Consider the following 6,027-nt stretch of genomic DNA (forward strand, 5'->3'; position numbering starts at 1 on the left):
GAACTGACACACATCCCCTCCAATACGTGAGCAGTAGCCGACTGCATTTTTTCACCAGCACCAGCCGAGTTCATATGCGATCGGCCCTGTGCAAGGACAGCGCCAGTATTATTCCTCTACTCTGTGCAGGCATCATCAACCAGCCAGCAGAGGTCGTAATTGCATCAGTTATGAGGTCCCCATCCAGCTCCCTAACCCTGTATGAACAAAAGCCAAACGTTGTTCATATAGCTGCCCAGCCCAGCGGGATGGCAGAGCTGAGATTCGATACGATGTATTCGAAATCCCAGCTCTGGTGTGCTAGCGTGTTTTATCGCTGCACCATCTGGGCGGCTACATCAGGGTTTTAAAAACTTTTTTAAAGCGACCCACTGTGGTTTACAAGAAGTAATGTAAAGCCTCCACAAGGGGGCAATCACGTACAAGTTCATTTCGTGTTTCTATGCTGTTAAAATTTGTTTATTCAATTTTTATTATTTTTTTCTGCTCACCATTGTTTTGGCATTTTTTAAACTCTGTTCTACATAACTGTGATTACAGTTTCAATACAATTACATTTTAACAGATGCTTAATGGTTGTTGTTTTCTGCTTTCTCTTGGGTTTCTGCTTATATTTTGACTTGTATTATTCATTTTTTTTGGCTCTTGTCATCCTTGTATGCTACTTTTGTAGAAATTGGAAGGGTTCATGCTTTATAGTTCATGAACTTTGATGCTATTTTCTGATTGCACAGTTACAGTTCATTGAACCTGATGTTCATGTTGTACTAGAGGTCAGAATCTAAAACCTTGGTGTTAAATGTAAAAAAACTCTGCATGCTCATTAATACACATTTAGCAGTGATGTTGCACACATGCTTTAATGCTTTATAAGAAATTATTCTTCACATGAGGAAATGAAAGTACCTCAAGCCACTGTTCAAGCCAATGTACTGTATTATTATGCTGGATTGTACAGAATATGTAATTCTGCTCTTTTTACCTTTAGACTAGATCTTAATCACTGGATTAGTAATCTCCATCTCACAAACACATGTTATGTGTCACAGAATGCTTGGCTTTTACGGTCATTCATTTAATCAGTGCCTTTACTTTGGTGTTTTTATATTGGGGTACTATTGTAATAATGACATCACTCGACTCACTCAACAGTCTGACTCTTTTGACTCCCCAGACACCTGAAAAGAAAGATTCTTACTCTCTTTCCATTTTTTTGTTTGTGGTAAGGGTGTGGTAGACTTCTAAGGTTGTTTTAAAAAGGCACTCCCTGCTTTCAGTGCCTCTGTGGGTTTCACTAAACATGACTTTGTTAGACACTTTACAAATGTATTCAGGAAAGCGGAATGAGGTTAGCAATACTGGGATTATGTGCTTCCTGTGACTAAATGGCTTTAACAGGTGTGAAATCTGCATAGCCATATGGCTAGTCCAGTGGAAGTAGTCTGACAAACCAGACTGATAAGTATTCATTCCAACAGATCACACATTTTGGCTTAACATAAATTAAGTTCACTGTATGGTCAAACATATGAAGACTCTTCACCCTAAGCTTGTTATAAACAGTGTTGTAACTTCTAACTGCGTCCACGTTTCTCAGTAAGCTTTTTTTTTTTTTTTTTTTTTTTTTTACAAGATTTTGGACTGTGTGTCTGTGGGAAATTGTTAGGTCTGACATCAGTGTTGGCTATCAATCAACATCTTCTGCTATCTAAAAACTGTTTAGTGGAGTTGAGCTCAGAACTCAGTACCAGTTGTGCTTGAGACATCTGAACTCAATAAGTATTAGATTGTCCTAATGTTTGTTGATCTGAACATAGTGCTGGGCGGTATGATGGTACATTTGGTAAACCGTCCTTGATTCCTCATACTGTATGGATTTTTCAAATACTGCCATACCGTAGCATAGTTAATACAACAGCTGTAGTCTTCAGTAGGCAGCAGATCTTATAATATTGTTCGCCACTAAAAGCGCTATGGAGTGTTGTGCAGATTAGATACAGCTCACGGGTTAGCCAGGTACCGGTAGCATGACAGTGTTAACAGATGAGAGAGGCTTTCTCGATATGGTGGAAAAAAATAAACAAAAACAGATGGAGTTTGAAGAGAGGAAGACCAAATATGCACCGGAAGAACGTGACAAAGAAATGAGCCGTGTCGGCAGTTTAGAACAGACTAAAACAGACCTGTGGTCAAGTTGTACAGTAAATTTTGCAAATGTGGTTTTATTTGTTAAAGGGAGAGCTAACAGTAATTGTATGAAACTTTATAATAAATGTTGTATATATTGCACCTGTTTCATGCATACTGATTCCATCATATGCAAAACTTAAAGTACTCAGAACTAGGGATGTAACAACACACTCTACCCACGATGCGATTCATGATACTGGGTTCACGATGCGATTTTTTTCCCAATTTTTTAAACAAAATTAAATTGAAGACAAATTATGACAAAGTTTCCTTTTATTATTGCTCTTAAAAAATACTGTATTTGTGCTTATCTATTATTTATCTAAATAATGAATGCCCGTTTATTTTTGAGGTAGGTACAAAATATGCAAAACAAAGCTGCACATTTCCCTTTTTGTGTAAAAAAAACCCCCAAATGAAATAAATCCCACATTAAATAAATAAATGAATAATACAAATAAAGTATCCTCACATAAATAAATAAATGGCAACCCTGTAGTGATGTCAACCAGGTGAGGTGAATAGCGCCAGTGCTAGTAAATATTGATTCATTATCCATGTAAACCAATTTGAATCGCTACACATGTAAATTGATTTTTAACTGTCTTGTGGTGCATCATTACATCAGTCATACAAAAAAAATAAATAAAACATAATCTGTCAAAATCTTAAAAAATACCGTGATACAAATTTTTGGTCATACCGTCCAGCCCTATCTGAACGTATCATTTATGTGTCTGTTGAACAACTAATTCCAAGAGAATATGCATTAACAAGGAGTTGCAAGGATTTAACTAGATTTTTTAACATGCCTGTTGGAATTAAACTTCATTAAGCTCCCCAAAATATTCTTGGTTTTATATGTGCTTTCATACTCAGCAAACGATTTTATTACCTTGATATTTCTGCATGTTTGCTAATCTAGCTTTAGAAACGGCAGATGATTTCACACTTGAAGTATGGACCCCTCTTTCAGCAGCACTGATGTTGTTTGTATTAAGAAAACTTAAATAGCAGTCCACTGTGCCAGTAGTCTACTTCCTGAAAGAAGCACAGAGCTTTGACATCTACGTCAGTGTTATGTGACTTCCTGGTCACAGTACTGATAGGACTCCCGGAGGGTCTGCTCAACCACACTTACTGATCTACTATATGGAGCCTATAAGCAAAGTTTTGTACGCTGATGCTCTATAGACGCCACTATCTGCTGTGCAAAAATTTATTGTCTGTTGTTGATAATTTCCTCATTTAAAATTTAGTCATCTACCAATTCTGAGTCATCAATTATCCAAAGGTCAAGAATGTACCGATGTGTGTTAGCTGGTTGCAAAATTGAGTATGCAATTTTTTCTCATGTTGGATCAGACAGGGCCATTACAATAAAGTCTTTTATAGTCTTGCCACATTCATAAACTTAAATTTTTGTTTTAGGTATACAGGTATACAACTCATTGTTCTTTTAATATTTGTAAGATGTGCAGACCCTAAGGAAGCAAAGCATCCATAATCCATGATGCTACCTCCGTCACACTTCACAAATTTCATAAAGCATTTTTAATGGTAGAATACTGGTCTAGTTTGAGAGAGTCTAGGTTAGTTTGCTGGTATTTAAGCTGATTTCTGCTTACTTTTTCACCTCCATTAGCACTGCAGGTAGCTGCCCTGTGCTGTGGAGAAACACAAAAGTACTGAATTTGTTGACAATTTAACTGACTGGAAAGCCACATAATCATTTTTTTAATATATTTTCATTTTGAAACAAGGAGGTGGTTTTAATGTTATGGGTGATTGGTGTATTTTATATATGTATATGTATATATTGTATATATATACAATACACCGATCAGCCATAACATTAAAACCACCTCCTTGTTTCAACACTCACTGTCCATTTTGTCAGCTCCACTTACCGTAGTTCTACAATTACTGACTGTAGTCCATGCTTTGTTAGCCCCCTTTCATGCTGTTCTTCAATGCATACCAAGTTGGTCCACCTTGTAGATGTAAAGTCAGAGACGGTCGCTCATCTGTTGCTGCTGTTTGAGTTGGTCATCTTCTAGACCTTCATCAGTGGTCACTGGATATATTTTTGGTTGGTGGACTATTCTCAGTCCAGCAGTGACAGTGAGGTGTTTAAAAACTCCATCAGTGCTGCTGTGTCTTATCCACTCATACCAGCACAACACACACTAACACACCAGCACCATGTCAGTGTCACTGCAGGGCTAAGAATGATCCATCACCCAAATAATACCTGCTCTGTAGTGGTCCTGGGAGAGTCCTGACCATTGAGAAACAGCATGAAAGGGGCTAACAAAGCATGCAAAGAGTAACTGTAGAACTACAAAGTGCTTCTATATGGTAAGTGGAGCTGATCAAATGGACAGTGAGTGTAGAAACAAGGAGGTGGTTTTAATGTTATGGCTGATATACGTATATTGCTGTATGTAGTATTTATTACCAGGATTCTCAATTGTGCACCAGATGTGCTTTCCTAGCTTGTGTGTCCTAGTTCTTGAATAGCTGTTTCAAACTGTTGATTTTGGAACAAATAACAAAAGCCCTGGTAAAACTAACATATGCAAAACAACTTGTTGTCACAATCTAAGCAAAACCCTGTGGATATTTACTTCAGTATCTCTTCTGTCCTGCTGGATCAATCCTGTGATTATGGTGTAGAGAGGTCCACATGGCTGAACTGATTACAAAACGGCCTGTCTGGCTCGGAAGTAGCTTACATTCATCTACATATTTGGGCTCTGTGATGTTCCCAGCAAGCCTCCTTCCTGTTGTGTTGTGTTCCTTTTAGTTTTAAGCCTTCTTTTTAAGTTTTATTATGTTTTAATAATACTAATTTCTCTGTTTTAGCAGTATGGGGTGACAAAAGTTTGTCTTTTTAAAATAATCTTTTAAAAATTAAGTGTAATTTGACAGAATTTGGGAGGCGGTGAATTTCTCTTATTTATTACATTTCTGAATCACTATATCAAATCAGATTAAATCAAAGTTCATTTGTAACATACAGATCATAAATAGTATAACAAGCAGTGAAATGCTTTTTTGTAACTGCCCAGTCACATTAGTACTACACAATAGAAGAATAGATTTTAGCCTGCTTTCATCTTGTTCTTCAATAATCAGGACCCCCACAGGACCACCACAGAGCAGGTATTATTTGGGTGGTGGATCATTCTCAGCACTGCAGTGACAATGCCATGGTGGTGGTGTGTTAGTGTGTGTTGTGCTAGTATGAGTGGATCAGACACAGCAGCGCTGCTGGAGTTTTTAAATGTCCACTCACTGTCCACTCTATTAGACACTCCTACCTAGTTGGTCCACCCTGTAGATGTAAAGTCAGAGACGGTCGCTCATCCATCAGTGACAGTGAGGTGTTTAAAAACTCCATCAGCACTGCTGTGTCTTATCCACTCATACCAGCACAACACACACTAACAAACCACCACCACCATGTCAGTGTCACTGCAGTGCTGAGAATGATCCACCACCCAAATAATACCTGCTCTGTAGTGGTCTTGGGAGAGTCCTGACCATTGAAGAACAGTATGAATAGATGGACTAGTCAGTAATTGTAGAACTACAAAGTGCTCCTATATGGTAAGTGAAGCCGATAAAATGGACAATGTGTGTAGAAACAAGGAGGTGGTTTTAATGTTATGGCTGATCAGTGTATAAAAATTAAAGAAACACTTAATCGTCAAAGTATAACACCATGTCAAACTTCATGGATATCAATCTGTCCAGTTAGGAAGCAAAAGCAAATGTAAATCAGTTTGACCTGCTTTTATGCAAATGAGGTGCTTGGTGCAAACCTCCCAA

The sequence above is a fragment of the Trichomycterus rosablanca genome, chromosome 17 (genome assembly GCF_030014385.1).
Source record: "Trichomycterus rosablanca isolate fTriRos1 chromosome 17, fTriRos1.hap1, whole genome shotgun sequence".
In the NCBI taxonomy this organism is placed as follows: domain Eukaryota; kingdom Metazoa; phylum Chordata; class Actinopteri; order Siluriformes; family Trichomycteridae; genus Trichomycterus; species Trichomycterus rosablanca.